This window comes from Chelonoidis abingdonii, chromosome 17 (assembly GCF_003597395.2).
Source record: "Chelonoidis abingdonii isolate Lonesome George chromosome 17, CheloAbing_2.0, whole genome shotgun sequence".
Classification (NCBI taxonomy): domain Eukaryota; kingdom Metazoa; phylum Chordata; order Testudines; family Testudinidae; genus Chelonoidis; species Chelonoidis abingdonii.
Window position 1 is genome coordinate 4,136,654 of NC_133785.1, and position 23,915 is coordinate 4,160,568.

Below are 23,915 nucleotides of genomic sequence, written 5' to 3' on the forward strand. Positions count from 1 at the left end.
TCTTTATGTCTCAATTTACCTTCTGTACAATGAGGATAATAATACCCCCTTGCCTCACAGAAGAGTTACAAAGATAAATTCATTAATGCTTGTGAAGCCATCAGATACTATAGTGATAAGCACCATAGAAAAACCCAGGAGGAAATTAATATAGTTGCTCCTTCCATGAGCACCATCCTTCCTACACATTGAATGAGGCAGGGGTCCCATAGGAAAAAATAGTGTGTTCCTGTTACACACGAGGGGGCCGATTTAAGGTTGCACAGGTATCCTTAATTCTTGTATCTCTAAACTTTGGGGGCTGGAATTTGCAACTTGTTTTGTTTTATTGTAGTTTTATCACAGAAATGTAGAGCTGCAAGGGACATGAAGAGGTCATCTAGTCCAGCCCCATAATCCCACCTTGCGCTGAGGCAGGATTAAGTATACCTAGACAGGTGTTTGTTCTTTAAAACCTCCAATCTTGGGGATTCCATAACCTCCCTAGGTAACCTGTTCCACTGCTTAACTACCCAAAGCTTTCCTTCATATCTAATCTGACTCTCCCTTGCTGCAAACTAAGGTGATTACTTCTTCTCTTACACGTGGTGGGACACCATCTTCTTTATAACAACCTTTTACATATTTGAAGACTGTTACCATGTCTGCCTAAGCCTTCTCTCCTCTAGACTAAACGTGCCCAATTCTTTAAACCTTTCTCATTGGTCTAAACCTCTTATTTTTGTTTTCTCTCCTCTGGATTCTCTCCAATTTGTTGGCATCCTTCTCAAAACACCAGTGCCCGAAACTGGACACAGTACTCTAGCTGAGGCCTCACTAGTGCTATGTAGAGTGGAACAATTACATCCCATGTCTTGCATATGAGACTTCTCTTAATGCAACCCAGCATATTTACCATTTTTTTTCTTTTCTCTTTTTGGGCAGCAGCATAACACTGTTCACTCAATCAATTAACTATTTATATTATATACACCCTCTGTATGTGAGAGAGAGCGAGAGCATGTGAGCGTTTAGCACTGATGAAAGGTGCCAGACTGACAAGCCTATTGACTGAAATTCTTTATCTGTAGCACAGATATAGCACCAAGAGCAACAGTGTAAACTTTCCTGTGCTCCATTGTGGCTCAGCACTGAACTGAAGGAAAAACTTTTAAAGATGAAAATAGTTCAGTCTTTGCGATTATTCAGCCCTTGGCCTGCTTAAATTGCCAACAAGGTTGTCCGTTATTATTATTAAATCACTTATTTATAATATTTAGTTTAATGACTTGTGCTGTTTAATGGAAGATGTATTTAATAACTGTCATACAATCTGCTACTACACTAAGCAGAGGTGGTAATTTTGGTGACCTCTGTACTTAGATGTGGTTAGAATTTGTATTGTACTGTGGTGAAATTTTGAGTATGTATGTAGTGAAATAGACTGCTTTTTAAAAATCTGATGGTTAACAGTGACTACGTTGTCTTGGATGAACACCTTTCTGAATGATCATTTAGATACTTTTGTCCCTTTAATGAATTATTTTATGACATTACAGAAGAAATACTTTCCAGATATTGTTCGAGTGGAACAAAAAATTCCAGTGCCACACCCCGCTAGCTAGAAATTCAGATAGTCATACTGGAAGTCTGTGAGTTGGAGTTGCACAGTGCAGTTTTAAGGGAAATTGTAAATATCTCTATTCTTAAGGAACATCACTCACTTGTAGAACCCTTGGCATGAGCTCCCTAAAGCTTGCATAACTTCTCCCAGAGGTCCAAGCCATAAAGGTGGAATGAAGTTTCTTTCTTGTCATGGAAATGGAGCTCATAGGATCCAGTGCTCCCCTTTGTGTGCTATTCCCACTAGGGCCAGCTCCAGGCACCAGCCAAGTAAGCTCATGCTTGGGGCGGCAGATTCCAAGGGTCAGCATTCTGGCCGCCCTTTTAAAAAAATTTTCTTTTTGGTTTGCCGCTCAGGCTGCCCTGTAGGGGGCGGCGGCACAGACGAGGGTAGCGTCCTGCAGCAAACTTGGCAGGGCAGCCTGTGTCCTGCCCCCCCAGCCAACCAGAGCAGCGCAGAGCCCTCCCAGCAGGCAGTGTGGCAGGAGGGGCTGCGTGGCGAACGTCCCGCTGAAGCCCTAGCCGCCATCCTTCTCTCTCTCCCCCCCGCTCCCTCCTCCGCCCCCTCCCCCCGCTAGACTGGGCATGCACTCCGCTGCATGTCTGCAGCACAGGGACTCCCCCGGCACCCTGGCTCCGGCTGCCCTGCAGGTTTTTTTTTTCTTCCTGCTTTGCCGCTCCGGCCACCTCACAGGTGTTTTGTGTGTGTGTGTGTGTGTGTGTGTGTGCTTTGCCGCTCTGGCCACCCTGCAGGTGTTTTCTCTGTGTGTGTGTGTGTGCGCGCTTTGCTGCTCTGGCCATCCTGCAGGTATATTCTGTGTGTGCGTGTGTGTGCTTTGCTGCTCTGGCCACCCCACAGGTGTTTTCTGTGTGTGTGTGTGTGCGCGCGCGCGCGCGTACTTTGCCGCTCTGGCCATCCTGCAGGTATTTTCTGTGTGTGCGTGTGTGTGCTTTGCCGCTCTCGCCACCCTGCAGGTGTTTTTTCTGTGTGTGTGTGTGTGTGTGTATGTGTGTGTGTTTTGCAGCTCCGCTCCCCCCCCTCAAATCCTCTTAACTGTTGAAAAGTTGCTGGGCGAATGTGAATGAGCTCTTTCTTTTTGGAGAGAAATCGGCCACTGGACAGAGCAGCGCGAGCCCGGGGCGTTAACAGGGACAGAAATCTCAGGAACCAGGCGAATAGTAGCTGCGGTGCCAACTTTTGGTGAGGATTTGAGGAGTAACATTGATCCTGGAATTAGTGGTAACAATTGTAAGTACTCAGGTTGTCTGTAGTATTAATGGAATTGGTTTGAGTAACTCTGGCATATGAGTGATACCAGCTTGGGTAGTAACTAGCTGGAGTATTAGTGGTATCTATTTAAGTAGTGACTCTTTGGAGTATTGATGTGAGCAGTTCGTGCAGTAACTCCACAGAGTATTAGTGGTAGTGATTTGAGTAGTAACCATCTGGAGCATTAGTAACTCTTTGGAGTATTAGTGGTGGAGTATGAGTGATATCGATTTGACTGGTAACTCGGAGTATTAGTGGTGGAGTATTAGAGATATCAATTTGACTAGTAACTTGTTGGGGTATTAGTGGTTTCGATTCAAGTTGTAGCTAGTTGGAGTATTAATAACTGGCGCATTAATGTTATTGACGTGACTAGTAACTCTTTGGAGTATTAGTGGTGGAGTATTAGTGATATTGATTTGACTAGTAACTTGAAGTATTAGTGGTGGAGTATGAGTGATATCGATTTGACTAGTAACTCATTGGAGTATTAGTGATGTCCGTTTGAGTATTAACTTGGGAACATGGGCTGTATCCATTTGACTAGTAGCCCTGTGGAGTATTAGTGACTCTGTGCAGTATTAGTGGTATCTGTGTGAGTAGTGACCCTTTGGGCCATTAGTAACTTTTTGGAGTATTACTTGTGCCAATTTTAGTAATAACTGCTTGCAGTATTAGTGGCACTGATTTCACTAGTAACTCTGGTGTGTTGGTTGCACCATTTGGCTAGTAACTCTTCAGAGTAACAGTGGTAACAGTTGGGATAATAACTGTAAGTAGTAATGGTGCTTACAATGTGGGTAGCGACTGGAGAATCAGAGGTAACAACTGGAGTGGCAGGGATGGCTGTATTATTGGGAGCAGTGACGGGGTGATGGTCATGTTACTGAGCAGAGTACTTGTAGGATTAGTGGTTATAACATCACTGCTACCCCGTTCCTACAATTAGTGACAGTGTCAGTAGCATAAGTCAGGGGTTACAGTGTTCCCAGAACTGGGATAAGAGTCTTGGGGTATGAGTGACAACGTTCACTGTCACCGTGTTTGTGGTGATGTTAATGATGCTATTTGCGAGTGATAACAGTTTGGAGTATTTCTGGCAACAGTGAGAGCAGTAACAGTGTAGCTAACACTGTGTAGTGCTAGCAGGAATGGAGTCTGTAGCATTGTGGAGGGTATTGATGTTGCTAATGGTTGTAGCATGAATAGTAACTGTGTCTGTGCACTGTTGAGGGTAACAGTGTTGCTAACACCCTGTGCCGCAATAGCAGTGTTTGTAGCACTGTTGAGGGTAACAGTGTTGCTAACAGAGTCTGTTGCACTAGCAGGAACAGCATGTGTAGCGCTGTTGAGGGTAACAGTGTTGCTAACACCCTGTGCCACACTAGCAGTGTTTGTANTGGGGGAAATCAGCAATGACCAAAACTTGCATTTGTTCCAGCAGGTCCATGAAATTTGCACAGGACGGTGCAGTCATAGAATCATGGAAGATTAGGATTGGAAGAGACCTCAGGAGGTCCTCTAGTCCAACCTCCTGCTCAAAGCAGGACCAATACCAACTAAATCATCCCAGCCAGGGCTTTGTCAAGCTGGGCCTTAAAAACCTCTAAGGATAGAGATTCCACCAGCTCCCTAGGTAACCCATTCCAGTGCTTCACCACCCTTCTAGTGAAATAGTGTCTCCTAATATCCAACCTAGTTTTCATATCCAAATTAATTTTGTTGCTTAGATTATTAGTGTGACTACTAATTAGTTCCTTCTAGGAAGGCCATAACCTAAAACTAATATCTAAAATAGCATGCCATCCTAAAACACTGAGATTGCGACTATAACCAAGATGTCTGATATTAAGCATATCATTAAGATAATAAACAAAAGGACCAGAGTTTTTGCTTTTTAGAAGTCCACATCATTTCCTCCTGCCTCTGTTTGTAAAGCAAACAAAAAGCTGCACATATCCTATATGTAGATTAGATGTGTGTTCTTTAACTGCCAGCGACTCTCCTGTTAACACTAATGCACTAATCTTGCAGGGTGCTGGCCAGTAGAGGATAAGTGTCTAATGAGTCTTTTAAGGTCTCCTGTACCTAATATATAAATAAATGTTTCTAGCTAAACTGGGAGTCAATGTGTACTCTTCAATCAAGTGGAGACCATATTATGTACAACTCTAGGAGCCTTAAAAACATTGATTAAATATTATTTAATTATAACCCTGCTTTGTGTGTGCAAAACTGCAGCTATGGCCAACAGAGGCACAACATAAGGTAGTGTCAGCTCCTTGGCATGCTCCCCCTTCATCCCCTGTGCTAGGTACCGCAGAGTTAGGACTCTGTGAATGCGAAAGTGCGGAATAAGGTGATGGCTGCTCTTGATAGCAGCATTCTTCCCTTACACACCACAAGACCACCTGTTGAAAAGTAACGCTCACCAATTATGGCAGCTAAGCCTTTGGAAAAGAATACAGACTTCACATTCCTTAGAGGAGCTGCATTCACTGATTTCTTATAGCTCCATATTTTAAAAAGCCCCCAGAAAATAAGACCAAAAACCTGTCAGATAAATGGCCCTTGTATTGTGCTGAGTCCTCCACGAGCTGGTCATCTTGGTGCTAATGCTGTGTGGGTGCCCAACATGCAAACAAGGTGTGTACTTATTACAGGGCCGGATGGGAAGCCTGGATTATTCTTGTCATTGCCAAAGACTTGCTATATGATCAGAGGCAAGTCACAAATCCTCTGTGCCTCAGATTCTCTATCAGGAAATAGGAATAATAATTAACCCATGATGTTGTGCAGCTTAATGCACTAATGTATGTAAAGTGTGTTTAGATCCTTGGGTGGAAAGCTCTACATAACTGCAAAGTACTGTTATAATACTAAACCTGTCTAATTAGACAAGCCTCCTTTGCATTTTAGCTCTGCATCTGCTGTTCTGAGGCCTGTGTGAAATTAGGGTGGATAAAAATCAATTTAAAAAATCAGATGCTTTTTATTTAAATCAGATTTGTTTGGTTTAAATTAAATACAGGCTTATTTTTTAAAAAATAAGCCTATTTAAAATTAAATTTAAAATTGACAACTGATGCCAAGACCTAAACTTACTAATATATTTAATTTAGATTATTTTAATATACAAAATAATATTAAGCAAAACATGTTTGCTGCCAAGTTTGAAAGAAGGTAAGACCACTGAAGTTGTGGAAGTCACTAGCTAGCCACCTGGAACCAGAGTTTGTTCAAGTGCTAAACCGGCTTTTGAAAGCAGTAGCTTCTTCTGCACGTGCAGAGAGAATATTTTCTTCATTTTAGTTTATTCAGCTAATTCAGTTCAATGACTAGTTCCTTCAAAGTTAAGAAACCAATTTGGAATGGAAAAGCAGGAGAACCTTTTCTTTTCCAATTTAGGAATAATAATAATAAAAACAAAACAAAACAAAACAGGGGAGATGAGATCTACTAGTTCTAAAATCTTGAAATACATGGTGACCAGAAACAATCAGTTCAGTTTAGTAATTATAGGCACTTCCTTTGTTTAATAAATCAGTTAGTTATAAATGCAAAACATGTTTTTATAAACTTTTTTCTTATGTTTCCAGCACATTTAAAGTATTTTGATTTAATGAAAAAAATTAATGTTTTTTCTGCATTTTTAATTGCATTTGAATTTCCATCCAAATAGTTTGGCACAAATCACAAGTAAAAAATTAATCTAGTAAATAAGAACTGCATCTAACATAATGAAAACATAAAAAAATAAGAATCTGAAAAAATGTAGGAAGCTATATAGTTGCTTAAATACATAGATATAGTGTACCCTCCTGGTTAGCAAGAGACTAATGTAAAGGTTCTATTTAGGCTATAATATAAAGGCTAGTGTAGAAACTATATTTAGTTGCAAATCACTGTATTTTAATGGGTATCAGGCAACGAGAATCAACTTCTTCAGGAAAATAACTAAAAAGTACAAATGCACAACATGATTAAAATAGATGATTTAAATCAAGGTTTCCTGCTTGCCAATTAAAATCCATGATTTAAATAGCTTTGATTTAAAGCAATCCACTGTTTGAAATAGTTTAAACTTTCCAGACAGCAGCCTGGCCCCCACTCTACTGCTCCTATGCTAGGTTAATCACAAACAATTGCACTTGCCTTTACTACAATACCCAAGTTGAATTCCTGCTAACCTTTATATGTTATGTGCCAACAAATTACAGTGGAGATCTGAAAATACTGCTTATTCTTCCCTCTGTGTTAATTATGATCCCACCAGTCTAGCTGTGTTTTATCAGCAATTATATCCCTCTCCCAGCTGATCTTTTAATGGTCATGCAGTTGAACTAGAAACATAATGTTGGGATTGTTATGTTGCAGAGTGAAAACACATACACCATTACATTGCCTGATACATCTCCCTAATACAGGGTCATGGCCCCATATTATACTTTGTAGTGCTTTGTCTAGACTAGTTTTAAATATCTCTATTGATGGTTCTATTTCTCAATCTAACAAACCTCAGGGCTTGTCTACGTGGTATTCTAGTCTGTACCAGAGGGCTGTAAATTGTAGTATGCACTGGCATGTCATGCACTTTCTGGTCTATGTGCACTCTGCTGGAGCACACTAAAAGTTCCTTAGTGCTAGTTAATATAGTCCTGTTTCAAATAGCATTATGTTAACGCTCACTAGGAAACTAGTGCATGCCAGCAGGGTTCCTAGGGGCCGGTTAGTGCATGACATGACGCTCAGTACAGTTTACAGCCTTCTGGTGCAGACTGAAGCACTGTGCAGACAAGGACCCTATGTATGAATTTATTTCTTATATCCATCTAAAATTTTCCCTCTTTCAACTCATTACTGTTATGTCTTATAAATAATAATAATTCCTAAATAATTCCTTTGCCTGCTAAGGCCCCAATCCAGCAAAACACTTAAGCAGGTGTATAGCTTTAAGGACGTGACCCATTGAAGTCAAATACATATGAGTTAATTTGTGCTTCATGATATCAGTGGGACTTATTGTGTCTAAAGTTACGTGCCTGCTTATGTGCTGTGCTAGATCAGAGCTGTAGGCCCAGATTTTTAAAGGTATTAGGCACCTAACTCCCTCTGGTAGTTAAACACCTAAATACATTTAACTACCTGGCCATTCATGTTTACATCCTTCAAGTAGCTGATCTGATCCAAATTCAGACTGTTTGTGCAAATTCATTAGCCAGCTCTCCTCAAACTCTTCTCTTTAGACAATGGATTTCAGTTTTCATAACTTAATATATTGCACACATTTATATGGTGCCCACTGGTATGTGGTTCCACAAATGGATTAGAAATATAGCAGTGTTCTATTCGAGGAACAGTACTTTCCCCTACCATCCAGTAACATCTGGGATTCATGTGGTGGTCATGTGTAACATCATTAAACTTTTGTGGGAAATCAATGCAAATTAACCCTTAATCCCATGATATCAACTTTCCCTGTAACCTAAACATGTTGAAGATGCTAGCTGAGAGAGTTCTGACCTTTATTCAAAGGCAATAAAGAGCCTCGGAGGCGATAGATAGGAAGAACGATTTAAATTGAAATAATCATTAGAGATTAAAAACTATGATTGACACATTTTTCTGAAAGAATAGATAAGGTGGATGTCATAAACATAGGACATACTTCAATACATAAATTGACCAGTGAAGTCAATGGGCATCATCCACAGAAACTCATGAGAGAATATGGTCTTATTCAAGGGGTTACAGTCTTAAAAGGTATGCAAACTGAAATTAAGCAACAAGCACATGCTAAGGAGGGTGAAGAAATATTTCTTTATGAAAACGGTGATTTGTGTAGGAAACAGGCCACCAAAAACAACAACAGAAGATGCAACTATAAGATAGTTAGCCAAATCCCTGAGGTGTGGGGATATTACCGGGTACAAATGCTATATTAGTGTCTAGCTCTTGATGGGTCACATGGCTTTCTTCTCTCCTAAAATGTTACTACACTGCTACGATCAGCTATCTGATCTCTTCTTTGGGAATGTATGTACAGTTACAGAATGAGGCCATGCTTTTTTGATTTAGGATCTGTCATAGGGACTGTCACTTACTACAGATCTGCACAGTACCCAGCTTAATGAGGCTCTGATCTACTTGAGGCCAGTAGGCACTACCCCAATACAAATAATCAAAAACATAGTCTCTGATATAAAGTGTAAAGCCCAGTGGTGTCCCCCTTTATCCAATGGCCACTGACACTGCATGGCTGTGATAACATTCCAAGATTGTGTCAGCCTCTACATGTTTAGACTGTAAACTCTGCAGGGCAGGGTCAGTGGCTTCCTACCTTCCCATGTGTTTGTACAGCACATGGTACCATGAGATCCTAATTCTGATCAGGGTCTTTGGGCAATACTACAGTATAAATAATATATTAACTGGTCAATTTTTCCTGGAAAATTGGACTGATGGAGGGTTTTTCAAGCCAGTTACCAACACATTCTATTTTTCCTTATTCTTTCAACTATATTTCAATGAACCAGAAGAAAACCTGATTTAGCAGCAAGGCAGCTCACTGGACTTCACAAAAATAGCACAATAATAGAATAAAAAATGAGAGGAAAACATCTTCTGTCCCTTAATGCTTTAATATCCAGCCTCTTGAAATCTCCACGCATCCAGCTAAAATACAGCTGCTTTGAGGAGCAAATTTCATCCAGGTTCCATGGAGCCAAGCAGACTGTCAGAAACCAGAAACAGATGATGAAAATATGCTGCAATACTTCAATTGCCTTTTTCTCTTTTTTTCTATACTGGAATTTCTACTTCACAGTCTGGAAATGAGGATGTCAAAAGCAAACTGCAGCGCAGCTTGGAAAGAAAGCAATTCAAGTTGTAACACCGCTAAGTGTAATTCTGTTTTGACCACTGTAAAATCAAGGCACGTTAAAACTTACCAACAGTAAGGCTATGTCTACATTACACAGTTTTTAGCAACACGGCTGTGTCGTTACAACCGGGCTGCTAAACAGCACACAGTATAGCTGCAGTTTGTCAGCTATCTTGCTGACAAAGCACTGGTCACACCAGCACCTGTCGTCAGCAAAACTTTTGTCTTTCAGGGTGTGTGTGTTTTTTTTAACACCGTTGAAAGACAAAAGTTTTGATGTTCAGTTGCTAGTGTAGACATAGCCTAAGGTACATAAAAGAAAATAGTCGTTATAATATTTAGGTCATGTTTTGAATCATATGTGGCTCTAAGTCCATGCTATGGTATCTTATTCTCCGCATAAATATTGCTTCTATGTGGGCTTCTCTGGGTCCAGTGCAGTCCAGCTCTCCAGGGAGGAGAGCCAATTCTAGCAGAACATAACAGGGAGGTGTGGAAGTGGGAAAGCCATCCCCATGGAAAGTTCTTCCATAAGAGTGTTGTAGGGTCTGAACTCTGCTTAATTTTATAGATGAGGTGGAGTGGGGCAGTACTGTCCATTGGCTAAATCCTGCTAGTATATGGGCACTCAAACGCTGATTGATCCCAATGGGAATTCTACTCACAGAACATTTCTTGGATCAGCTGCAAAGCCTATATCCTACAGAAACCTATGAGCGAGTAAAGGGGAGCCTTTTAGACAGTCTTGCAGGTATTCAGACAAATATTTCCTATTGTCATAGTTTCCTCAATAGATTTCCCCAGGAAAAGTGGGAAATCTGTATGAAAAACAGAGAACAACACTCGGAAGACGCAAACTGTAGCATGGCACAAGGAGGAAGACCTAAAATAAACACAGTTGCTGGAGACACAGGCCATAGGTGGACACCAGTTGTATTGTCTTGCTATGAAAGCAGCTGATTAAACCAAACATCACAGGACTCCAACAGAAAAATGATATTTTTATCATTTTGTTTTGAGTCGAGAGTGGAAGTAGTTTAATACGGAAGCTATTGAGAACTGTATGTTTAACCCTCAGAGCACTCAGTATGCGCTAACTTTACTGAGAACGGAAAGTAAAAACATCTCATCTCCCTCAGGCCACGAGACCCTAACCCTCCAAATGCTGATCTCTTCCAACCCAATCTTTGACTCAACACCCTCCTTGGTTTCCCACAACCCAACCCCTACTCCTGGGATAAGGTCAGGATTTGATCTACCTAAGAGTCTCTGCTACCAGAAACCTTCTAATCCTCCGATTTGAAAGCCCTCACTGACTCCCCTGCAAACCCTTACAATTCCCAGTTCCCACCAACCATTAAGAAATTGGTCAGTGTTCTATGCTTTGTTGTGGAGCGCTGTAATTGGCTTGTAATGTTTGTCTGAAACATCCCACCTTGTTAGCAAGTGTTGCTATGGAAGAGTTAAATGGGTTCTGCGAACTTGCAGAGAGAGGGGATTCATTGCCCCTCCTGGTCAAAAGGAGGTGTAGAAGAGGTCCTTTAGGGAAGGAAGATCTAGGATGTGGGCTGAACAGTTCTGAGAGAGGAACCCTAGTAGCAGCCAAACCTGAGGAGAAGGTTTGAGCTGAACCTTACTTTATTTACTCTGTTTTTAGAAAAGGGGTGAGTGTGTTGTCAGGTTGAGAATGGTTAGGAATGGCTCACATGCATATCTTGTGCTCAGTTCTCAAGGGAAAATGGGTATAGAATGAATGTTCTCATAATTTTAATTCCAAGCATTTTAGTAGAGTACCTTCTTGAAGTTATGAGGTCCTTAAAATAATATTTAAAATAAAATCCTCACTAACCTCAGGCCTTTAAAACATTGTTAAGAAAACTCTGTATCATACTAGTCAGCTGGCAATCCTGCTCCTTTAATTTTTGTTTCTCGAGATTATACTAAGAAAAGGTCTAGCTTTTTGTAGTTTGATTAAAATATGTACACCTCTGTAAAATGATGGGCAGAGGTTTAAAAAGAGCTTGTCTTGCTAGGATCTTTAAGATGTGACTTAACATACTTTTAAATGGTTGGTATAAGACTAGACTAAAAGTAGTGTAGATCAAGAGAAATTCAGTTGAAATCAATAGGGTAAATGAAAGCAGAATCCATCAGGCCCAGCATACTTCAACAGCTGAGACTGTTTTCAGATTTAGTCCCCCAACCAAGTCTGCTGTCTTTGCCACCTTTTCCTGATAGAAGAGATTTAATATAGTCTCTGTGCATTTCCCATCTGGAAATGGAATGCTTTTTTTTATCTGATATAACTATTGGGTAGTTTGCAAACAAAGCAATAGTAAATCCTTATAGCAAATGCAATACTTTTTTTAAAATAAATTCTTTGTTTTAAACAGAAAAAATCAGGTATCATCAAAGAGCAAAAAGCTATATTGATGCAACAGTAAGCCTCAAATTTTGAACAAAGAAGCTAAAAAAAAATCAATTAAAGTTCTCATGACAATCTTAACTCAGTTCAGTTGCTTGTATGTAGTCGTGATGAGGCTTTTCATTATAGAATCACATGACACTGTGCAGTGTGTCACACAGTTCAGCAAATATGTAATTCTCTAATTCTGTATCACAATCAGTAACTTTTGTGTGGGTGCTGTCAGTACTTCGCATGCAACGATTCCCTGTCATAGAGGATGCCATTTGCTTTGGCTGAAGCCCCAACTGTAAATTCTGAAACAGGGCACCAAAGCATAAACATCATATGGCATGAAGGGTCATTTAAATAAATAACTGGAGTTCTTGCTTGTAAACTAAGCCAGCTGTAAGTTTTATCTCTTTGAAGGATTGATGAAAGCATCCCAGGAGCATGAGGAAGTCTGGTTTGCATCAGGAAGGGCTCACTGAGTTTCATTTGTTCTGAGCAGAACTGGGATATGTAAGATAAATGTAGCACGTTTTCAGGTCCTCACCCTACCTGGAAAAGAACTGACCTTTAGTTCAGATCTAGTAGGAGCAGCCAATAGACAGAGCCACTATTAACTTTCAGTGCAGAATTGACAGACACCAGGCATAAGAGAGACCAGACTTGTAAATGTAAACTTCATTTCCTAGCAGGAGTTTTTGTTTGGACGTGAGAAGCCAAGCCCTTCATTCCCAAACCTTTAGTCAAAAACCAAGCAGTCCATTAGCAACAGAAGCAAAAAACATCTCATGCAGATCAGTTACAGATGCTTTTAAAATTGTATCTTCATTTAAGGCATGATTGCTTGGGAAAGTCCCTTGTGAGCCCCTTGTGAACTCCCACAGAATTTTTCAAAATAATTCATTTAAATATAGTTATGAGAGTGACATGAGTTGAGGGTTCAGAGCTGCATAGGAAAGCCATACGAGTAAAAAGCAATGGTTTACTGATTTGTAAGCAAATGCCCAAACATCCCCTTAAAATGCACTGTTTACTTCAGTCCTTTGAAATGCTATGCTGGATCAAAGGTTAGTTCAAAGGGGATCATTACTGTTAAGAAAAAAAGTCCAGCAGCTGCTTGTCTTCAGGTAGAACTTGAATGGTTTCTCTCATTCCAAAAGAGTTAATTGTGTGCACCCATTTCATCAGGTTCTGGCAATTTAAGTCCATCAAGATGTTTAGCATTTGACTCAGGGTCAGAATACTTTCCATCTAGGTTTGTATAAGCTGTTAGAACCTGGAGTTTCCTTCTGGCATGTACAGTTTGACACTGAAGGTCTCATTACATGGGCTCAAATTTAAAATGATTTCCTATTGAGGAAGGATGGTGCTTAGATTTTTAAAAAATTGTTCATTAAATGTGCCCTGTTTATAGATTGTGCTATTTATTGACTCATCTGGGTTTATAGTCTTAGGAAGCTGCAATGTATGACTTCAAACTTTTAATGTGTGACCCTCAATGAAAGCCTTCAGCAGGACCATATGCATCTGTCATAAACAGATAGTCAAGGGTTAATGTCTCTTTTACCTGTAAAGGGTTAAGAAGCTCAGTAAACCTCGCTGACACCTGACCAGAGGACCAATAGGGGGACAAGATACTTTCAAATCTTAGTGGAGGGAAGTCTCTGTTTGTGCTTTTTGTTTTGTTCGTTCGCTCTTGGGACTAAGAGGGACCAGAAGTACATCCAGGCTCTCCAAATCTTTCTGAATCAGTCTTTCATGTGTCAACCAACTGTAAGTAATAGCCAGGCAAGGTGGATTAGTCTTATGTTTGTTTTCTCAACTTGTGAATGTTTCTTTTTGCTGGAAGGATTTTTACCTCTGTTTGCTGTAGCTTTGAATCTAAGGCTAGAGGGGGTTTCCTCTGGGCTATATGAATTTGAGTACCCTGTAAAGTATTTTCCATCCTGATTTTACAGAGATGATTTTTACCTTTTCTTTCTTTAATTAAAAGCTTTCTTTTTTAAGAACCTGATTGATTTTTGCCTTGTTTAAGATCAAGGGATTGGGTCGAACTCACCAGGGATTGGTGGGGGGCAGGGAAAGAAGGAAGGATGGTTAATCCTCTTGTTTTAGGATCAAGGAGTTTAAATCTATGTTCACCAGGGAATGGTGAAGCCTCCCAAGGCAACCCAGGGAGGGGAGAGTCTGGGGTGGGGGGGACAGGGAGTGCGCCAGACACTGAATTTCTGGCTGGTGGCAGCATTACCAGATCTAAGCTAGTAATTAAGCTTAGAAGTGTTTATGCAGGTCCCCACCTTTGTACTCTAAAGTTCAAAGTGGGGAAAGAAACCTTGACAGCATCAACTCTGAAACTCGGTGGTTAATTACTATTACTATTTCTATTCTTATTGTTAATTTCAGCTCAATACCAGGAGGGAGAGACGCCACCATCAAGCTGTCACTCGCCAAACTCAGGAATGGTGTGACCAAGTCAAAGCCTCAGAAATCTGCATTCCCACTGATGGGCAGAGGATTTAGCATTGATGTGAGTTGTTTGATAAATCAATGAGAGAACAGATACCTCCATCCTGAGAAATTATAACTATATTCTGCTGCTGTCATATTCTGTTGTCTCAATAGCTGGGAAGTTCAGGTGAGACACACCCTGTTGTGCTTAAGGTAGGAACAGCTGTGCACATAGGATCTGATATAAAGCCCACTGAAATCAGTGGGAGTCATTTCACTGACATCACTAGGGTCTATAGCATACGAGGTCAACTACTGTTTAAAGGGAAAGCAACAGAACAAAACTGAGGAGTTCATTAAAATATAGTCTCTTATTATATACTATGATTTTTTTGTTTTTGTGTTTACAAGTCTGACCCTTAACATCAACAAAGGTGCACAAGCGGGCTTGGGAAAACTTCATATTTGTTTGCAAAGTGTCGAATTTCCATTTTGGGTTACTGAGCATATACAGTTCTAAGCCAGGCTAACACAGTAAGAGTTTGTCCTCCTTTAGAGGCTAGAGACCATGCACAAAAGTTAGTCCACCACTTGCCTCAAGTTAATGGACGTGGGCCTTTAGCTCAGCCAGCATAGGCTTGTGTTTTAGATGTGGAGGGTCCTAGGTTCAGTCCCAATGTACAGCCTTTTTGAGGTATCTTTATATGGTAACTCCTGACAGTGTGCACAATCCTCTAGTTTACCTGTGTAAATGTAGATCTTTTGAGGCACAAGGGTTGCACGTGAGTTTTTGCAAGGAAGTCGTCTTGTTGAAGGAATTTAGCTTTCAATGTAAATCATATTTTTCTGATGATATTTTAAAAAGCGATATGAAAAAGTAAATTAAAATCTCAATGGGCATGGGATGTACTAATTGAAAAGCTAAGATTTTTTGTATCTTGAATTTTGGTTGACATACTGCTCACTCTCCTATTACTGCTAGATTTCAGCCTGAATGTGATATCTACAGAACCATTAGAAATCCAGGAGAGTGGGGGAAGAGGGGGAGCAGAGACACTGTTTAGTATCTGAAATGATGGTGCTACTGCATGTGGTTTTCCAAAGGTTTGTCATCCCAGAAGGCCTATAATGAGACCAAATGTCACTAGCCATTATACAAAGCAGAACAGAACTGCAGAAATCAAAAGTCTTCCGCTTATTTACCGACACATGCTTATTCACTTGGGCTAAATTTCATACAAAACTTCTTTTGCTGATATTTAGTTTGGTCTCCATGTTCAACTAATCTGGTTAGCATAGCTTCACAGCACTAGTTAAAATCTCAGTCAAGGGACCTCGAACAGGGAACCGGATCATGGATATGTTTGTAAACTGATCTGCTTTCTTCATTCTGCTGTCTCAAAAGAATGAAGCAGGCAGGCAATGACTGAAGTTAGCTGCATTTCTATTCTGTGAAGCACCTTGCCTCAATCTCATCCACCTCCAAGGGACATTGTGAGGCTTAAATAACATTTATAAAATGTTTGATGACCCTCAGATGGAAGATGACAAAGAAAAATAATTAATTCAATTCTCCTAATGGAGCTAAGAGGGTACTGCAGAGGAACACATAATGTGCAAACCCATGTTCAAATCGTGTGTGTGTGAGGCCAGTATGATGACAAATCCAGTTAGGGTTTTTTAATAGATTTATTGGTGATGGCTGCCTGGCTGAGGGGTGGGTGTTTAGCACAGCTGTTGCCCTTGTTTCAGAGAGTGGCAAAGTTTTATACTATCAAGAAGATGCTTTAATGCAAACGAGAGGGAAGGGTAATGTTTTGGGATTGCCTATTCTGGTAATGCCCCTCAGACAGCAATTTGTTCTCTGTCAAGAAAAAAACTACCCCTCTCCTAAAATGAAATCGAAGACTTAATGGAACAAATCAAAAAGGAAAATCTTACAGAGAATATAAATCCAACAAAGAAAAAATCTGCTGCTCTCCAGTCAATATTTTCAACTGTGCTGGTCAGAGAAAGTGATTTGGTGCCAGATTTGCTTTCAGATGGCTTATCCAGATACCATATATCAGTCTGAAGTCATTTATCAGATTCTAATTTCCAACATCACATATATACAAAACCGTAACATTAGTCAAAGCTGTGGAAGAACTAAGGGTTCCCTCTACAATTATAAAACCAGAAATACCATATCAATGGGATGCAGGTACTGTATTTAAGTTGTATACAGAGATAGTATATTCTGCTGTGTATGGGCTTCTGTTGCCACATTTTCCTTCCATTCCAACCTCCACACTAACATAAAATGACAGGGGTGCATTAGCTTTATCGAACAGCTAAACAATATGGTGAAAAGTTTGCAGAGAAATCCCAAATAATGTGAAGCTCACCTTGGACCAGTTTTAGTTATAAACTTGAAATGCAAAACAGTTTTACTAAAAGATCAAACTGAAGTTTTTAAGCAGTTTGGGGCAGGGACAGTTTCTACAGTAACTAGTTCAAGGGGGACCATGTTTTGGTTGGGGCCTTTTGTTCCTGCCATAATAAGAACAATAAAATATCTTTACCATTTTAAGTAGAGATGGCTCCACACCCAAACCTCCCCAGACATTGGGGTCTTTAAAAATCCACATCTGAATTTGGTAGCATAAACAGATCTCTACTTTTAAGCGGCTATGGGCTAGTTTTGAGTGAACTTTAGGTGATTAATGGTGTCACATTAAAACTGTGTGAAACTTGCAGTTTAATATGATTTCAAAAATGATTGAAAACCAGACAGAATTTGGTGGTTTCAACCATGTTTCACTTTAAATGAAAATAAACATAAATCTTGGGATATACACCTATATAGATGGGGAAAAAATCTGCATAAGATTCTATAAAGAAAAATTTTGCTCACCTATAAAATGTCACCCATTTCTTAATGTATCAGTAAGTATTTTTTGGGGTGGAGAGAGAGAGATTAAGCTGCTAATACCCTTCCAAGATGTATTGCTTCAAACACCATTGTATCTAAGAAGGGTGATTTTTTAACAGATTTCACAGAATTCTGCCTTTAAAGTTAATTTTGCCAATGGAGTACCTGATTATCTGTAGAACTGTGGTTTAATGGCACAGCGCAATGACTTTGACAATATGTTGGTCCCTTTTAAGCCCTGCAGTCTGGGGCAAGGGTGGGACAGGGATCCCAGAAGATTATTTTGTTTTTTATTTTTTTTTTTTATTTTTTTTAGTGCATTATTTTAGGGAACATTATAGCAGTAGACAGAACAGATGTTAGTAATTTGTGAGTGAATAGACAGGCTATTTCCTCTGTTTACAGTATAATAAATTCAGACTGTGACCATATACATGGGGTTAAAAAGACCCAAAGGCTTCCCATAGGATTTAGGAAAGAAACCACATTTAAAGCTTCAGGGCTGTCCATATTCCCATGGCCGAGTCTGAGAGGTGAAACAGTGTTGATAGCTGTAAAGTCTTTTTCTGAACGAGACAGGATTACTTGACAAGTTTGTCATCTCCTATGTGACAACGTGGATTTTGAAATGTTGTGATGCTGAAGCAGCAATCATGATGCTTTTCTTTTGATGGGATCATAACTTTACTATATTGTAAGAGAAAACACTAGATGCCAATTCATAACATGTTTATGTGACTGCCAGCTTCAGAGAATTTCACTTTTTACTGTTTTTTTTGTGAAGACCCTGCATTCAGTCTCTTCAAGCCTTAAAGATCTTTTTTAACATGCAGGGACGGCTCTAGGCATTTTGCTGCCCCAAGCCTGTGGGAAGTCTGCCGAAGCCGTGGGACCAGTGGACCCTTCGCAGGCAAGCTGCCAAAGGCAGCCTACCTGCTGCCCTTGCGGCGACCGGCAGAGCGCCCCCAGTGGCTTGCTGCCCCAAGCACGCGCTTGGTGTGCTGATGCCTAGAGCCGCCCCTGTTAATATGCCTAGAATCTGATCAGGCTGATTCTTGTAGCTGTTCCTTCACTGGAACCAACTGGATTGCCTACTTCATTATGACTAATGGGTCTAATTCGGAGAGAGGCTGAGTGCACTCAATTCTCTCTAAAGTTAGTGGGCTGCAACACTGTCAGTGGGAACTGAGGGCGCTAAGTTAGCATGTCTCAAGATCATGCCCAGTATTTTTAAGAGACATAGCATCTCTATGTGAGTGGTCTTGAAATCAAACCAGCACCATTTCTATGCAACAAATCTGACTCTTGTTCATACTATACATTTGATTAAATCCAGAAAAGCAAAATAAAAACCCTCAGGCTTTGTGCAAAATTCCTTTATAAAATTTAAATTCACATCTTGCAATAAACTCATCTACTAAAGAATGTCAGGGTAAGTATAGTGAGTGAAGGCTCTGGAATCCAAAATAATTATGTATTTTAGCGTTTAAAGTCAGCGAGCTGTACTTAAATGCTCTTTCTTTTTTCTGGGGGCCTAAAGCTGTCCTTAAAACTTGGTTTTAGTCTAACAGGTAGAATCTGCTAATGCACTTGCACATGAATGCCCTAGTTGGACAGTTAGTTTATGACACTTGGTTTATTACCTGAATTTTACTTCTCTTTAGTATTTTTATTTATTTTCCAGCAGCAAAAGCACTGGAGAGATGCTTTATAAATGACAAGAACTAAAATGAAAATCCATAGAGGCAGACTGTGCTACAGACCTCTGGCGATATGCAGATGGTTGTCTGGGATCACAACTTACTCCTCTATAGTCCGATACAAGACTTTGCTTTGTTCTAAGCACTCAGAGAGCACCTACATCACATGGGAAGGACTACTATAGCACACTAACTAAACTGCTAATAACTTTATTTCTGCCTGTACCTCCCTCAAAGATTAACGGTCACTTTTGTAAATGTCTGTTTGATATTCAGAGTTCTCTTGGTAATGAAAAGAGTTCATTAGATTTACAGTATCCCATATGAACACACTGGACTCCCATTGACTTGAATGGGCTTTGGATCAGGCCTATACTGCATTAATACAAAAGGATAATTTCATCACCAAAACAGAAACAACCTTGAACAGCGTGTGCTGGTTTGTAACCCCTGTAGGTGATGTCTAAGAATTGAACTGAGATAGATTAAATGATTTGGGATGACACAATTGATGTCAGTCAAAAACGATCTAGTGTATGGATGATGAAAACATGACCCTGAAGGCAGAGAATACTAATTTTAGAAATTGCTATACTGGATCAAACCCATGGTCTGTCTAGTCCGATATCCTGCCGTTGACAGTGGCCAGGACCAGATGCTTCTGAGGAAGGTGCGAGCAATCCTGCAATAGGCAGTGTTGGGGACAGTTCCATCTAACATCCAATAGTCAGAGGTTTGCTTATGCCATGAAGGCGGGTTTGTATCACTCCAAGATTCTTGGTACTATTTGCTATTATAATCTCTTAATATCCTTGTTAACCGTATCACTATCTAATCATTTTTAAATCCTGCTAAACTCTTGGCCTCAAGGCTATCCCATAGCAATGAGTTACGGAGATATTTTTTCACGCAGTGTATAAGTGATTTCAAATATATTCCACAGCAACCTCTCCCTATTACTTCTGGAAGGAAAAAAGCAGATTGACAGCAGGTTTCTATTAATAAATTACTAGAGTTCTTTTTCTTCCAAGTGCTTTAGAAATTATAATCTTCACAAGTAGGTAGATATTATTAACCTTATTTTATCGATGGAGAAAGTGAGGCAGAGCCATTAAGTGCATCTGGACTGAGATTAAAACTCAGGAGTTCTTAATTCCTAGTTCTGTGCTCAGACCGTATCTTGTTTCTTTTGTGGTTAGATAAAGCAGATTTTTAGAGTAACAAAACAAGACTCTTGAAGTGGGATGGAGGGCAGGGAGGTAGGAATTCATGGGAGGCCTCTGTCAGATGGGCTGGATGTGGGGGACGACAGAAAAGGTTACCAACTATACCCTCCCCTCCTACCTCTCAACTTGCCACCCATCATCCTTTCAGAATAAAAACTCAGAACGAGTTACAGTGTGAAGTTAAGGGAGGAGGAAATAGTTATTTGCCCCTTTACAGTTTTCTCCCAGTCCCAGCCCGTAGCCAGAAGCAGGCAAGAGACGAAAGGGAGGCTAGGTAGGAAGGAGCCCAGAGAAACAGAAACAGCAACATTGACTAGTAATGAGGACTTGGACTGCTGGTTATAAAGGCTCTGTGCTGGAACCCGGTGTAGCAGGTGGGCCTGGGGTCCCCTCCAAGCCACCGGTATCATGACATAGAGCCCCAAGCTGGGGCTGAACACTGTCTAGAGATGACATTTGGACTTCATAACACTGGAAGGGGTGGACTAAAATATTGACCTGGCTGGAGGGCAAAGTTACCCGAAGAAGGACTGTCACAGAGCCAGCAATGAGCTGTAGGGGGGCACCCGATGCAATGAAAGCGACATTCCCAGGTGAAGATGCAAGGAGGTGTGCTAGCAGTGAGTGGCAACCCTGTATACAGACCTGAATATGGAGCTAGGGACTCAAATGTGAAAATGTTGGCAATTCTGTACCAGCAGGTGGTAGGGTGTGTACATGTCACTGTTTAATTTTCTAAGTATGTGAACTATATCTGCAAATTAGGCATGACTTGCCTAGGCAGTTGCCAGTATCATCCTTTGGTGTTGCAGAGTTAGGCCACATCTGACAACAATTCAGATCTCTGCCTACAGAGTTCTAAAGTAAGATAACTGAGCACTCTAATTGCTATTACCTTTGGCTAATGCGTCTGAACTCTCTTTGTGGAGTGGTGTATTGAAAACTGGGTTCAAGTGATAGATCACAATTTTAAATTCTCAGGAGGTTCTCTGGTCCTGCTGGTAGGCAGAAGTTTCTGCATGGAAGCCTGCAATCAGGGTCAGGGCATGGCTACATTAGAGAGTTTGCAGCAGTGCAGCTACCCCACTGCAAGCTCTCTAATGTAGCTGCTCTAAGCCAAAGAGCAAGAGCTACTCCAGCCCCTGCAAGCAGCAGTAGCTACGTTGGCAAGAGGCACTCTCATGCCAACATAGCGCTGTCCACACTTATGCTTATGTCAGTGTAACCTATGTCGCTAAGGGGAGATGATTTATTCATCCCCCGAGTGACATAAATTATGTCAACATAAGCTGTAGTGTAGACATCGCCTCAGTTTGCAGGCACCCAGCCTAGAATAAGACAGAGTAAGTCGTGCCTCTCTGTTTTTAGGGCCAGCCTGCTTTCTCTTTCTGATTTGTGGTTCTTGTGTGTTATCATTCTGAATTCTGAGAAATACTATACATTTACTCCTGGGGGAATTCTGTGTCACTGCACATGCACATATTTAATGGGCCATGCATATTTTTAATTTTTTTTTTTTGCAGAAAATAGCTTCTGCTGAAAAGCTGCTGCAGTTCTGCCTTTTACCCACCAGAGGGTGCTGGGGCACTAGAACAGAGCAGCTGCTCCCGGCCAGCTAGGGAAGAGAGAGACCCTGATTTCTTCACAGTGTCTGTTGGGCCAGGTCAGGAGACAGACATCGTGGAGCTGTTGTGGGGTAATACAAGGGCTCATAAAGGCCACTAGGGGAGGACATTCTGGATAGGGGTTGAATGGGAGTGGCGGTGCAGGGCCACACATAGGGCTGGGGGGTGGCTGAGTGGGGATGCAAAAACCTGGGGACGTGGAGGCAGCGCATGGACACATGTGGACAGAAGGCGGGTGCAGGGCCACATGGGGATGAGGGGAGTGGTGTCTGAGCAGGCGTGGAGGGACACATGGGGACGGGGCAGATGTGCCTGACTGAATGGGAGAGGCTAGGGGTCATCCAGGGTCTGCATGGGGGATGCTCCCTAAAAATCTCTCCTTTCCCCCCACCTCAACAAAACCTGTTCCATACTTTTCCCACCCATATCCAACAGCCCTCCACGTTCATATTCACGGTCCTTCCCAGCAATTATTTCCCTCTCCCTTAGCTCCTCTGTTACCCCTGACTCCCCCAAGCTTTTGCACTGTTTCTGAGGAGTATGGGAAATACAGTTCTGCATTGTAGTTTAAATGAATTATTACTCCGAGTTCTGTATTAATATGCCTAGTAAGGAATCTATTTGTCAAAAAACATTTCCTGAATCTTTTTTATTGTCTGTGTTGTTACAGACATACTTGCTGACATTTATTTTGAAATAAATTACCAAAATAATTGAAACTGGTGTGATTATATTGTTGGTTTGACAAAATTTGCAGAATTTTAAAATATTGTGTGCAGAATTTTTATTTTTTTTGTGCAGAATTCCCCCAGGAATATATATTGCAATCTTTCAGCAAGAGTATATGGTTTTATCTAATTTGTCTGGGTGTATGCCGTGAATGTATAGTTATAGCCATTGACTTTCAAATAATAAGTTTTTAACGTAGAAAAGAACATCACAGTTCCCCACAAAGAGTGAAATGGTTGTCTTAGCTCTAATGTAAAAATTACTTGCAATGAAAACATTTTTTAAAATGTGAGGGAGGAAATAGGTACCTAAATACCTCTGAGAGTCTCGGCCTAAGTCTCTGCATCCTGCCCATCACATCCCACACCTTCATTCATTCCCCTCCTGTCTGTCTAATGGCCACTAATTTCTATGGGAGTTATGCACGTCAATACCTTTGAGGATTTGGGCCTTACACCCTGTCAGTCTGGGAATGCTTTTTCTCTCTCAATTCCTCTAGAATGAAATAAGAAACACATTGTTATGACTGCTCTGCCTCACATGGCATACAGCATATTTTCCTAACTGAAATATAGAGCAAGCAAACACAAATGTTTTCAAACACCAGGCAACACACTCTGCATGATCATGAACCTAAGTCCCAGCTCCAGCTCCTCCTTTAACTATGGGAAATTCTGAACTGAAGCCAAACTTCCTGGTTCAACCCCTTCTTTAGTTAAGATATGATAAGTCAAATTCATCCCTGGTAGAACTTCACTGGCTTCAGTGGATGTACAGCAGAAGTGAATTTGGCTTCTCATCTTAACTATTGTATGTTCTGCAGTGTGTTAAAGGGATAGAAAAAATGTGAAGTAATTTGACACATTTATTCCAACAACACAGCTTTATACATTGTTTATTTAATGTATTACAGAAACTTCTTCCCTTTTGCAAACAAATAAATCTCTTTTAATGCACAATCCTTAATCCCCATTCACAATACATACTATAATTGTTCCTTTGGAACTGCAACTGCATGGACTCGGGGCAATTACATCCCTGATACAGCTCTACTGAAGTCAACGGAGTTACACCAAGCATATATTTGACTGATAAATCATAGTCA

General features: G+C 40.7%; 1 protein-coding gene and 1 long non-coding RNA gene across 7 annotated transcripts in view; one reads left to right on the forward strand and one right to left on the reverse strand.

Moving 5' to 3' along the window:
- The window catches only part of LOC142047878 (uncharacterized), a 159,798-nt gene extending 137,572 nt beyond the window's left edge, over positions 1–22,226 (forward strand). For all 6 annotated transcript variants that reach the window (XR_012657184.1, XR_012657181.1, XR_012657182.1 and 3 more), the window contains 2 exons: positions 14,572–14,695; positions 21,980–22,226. This is a non-coding gene — a long non-coding RNA (uncharacterized LOC142047878). The remainder of the gene's footprint in view (positions 1–14,571; positions 14,696–21,979) is intronic.
- Positions 1–23,915, reverse strand: part of EFCC1 (EF-hand and coiled-coil domain containing 1) — a 93,674-nt gene that overhangs the window by 35,102 nt on the left and 34,657 nt on the right. The gene's annotated exons all lie outside the window — the stretch shown is intronic.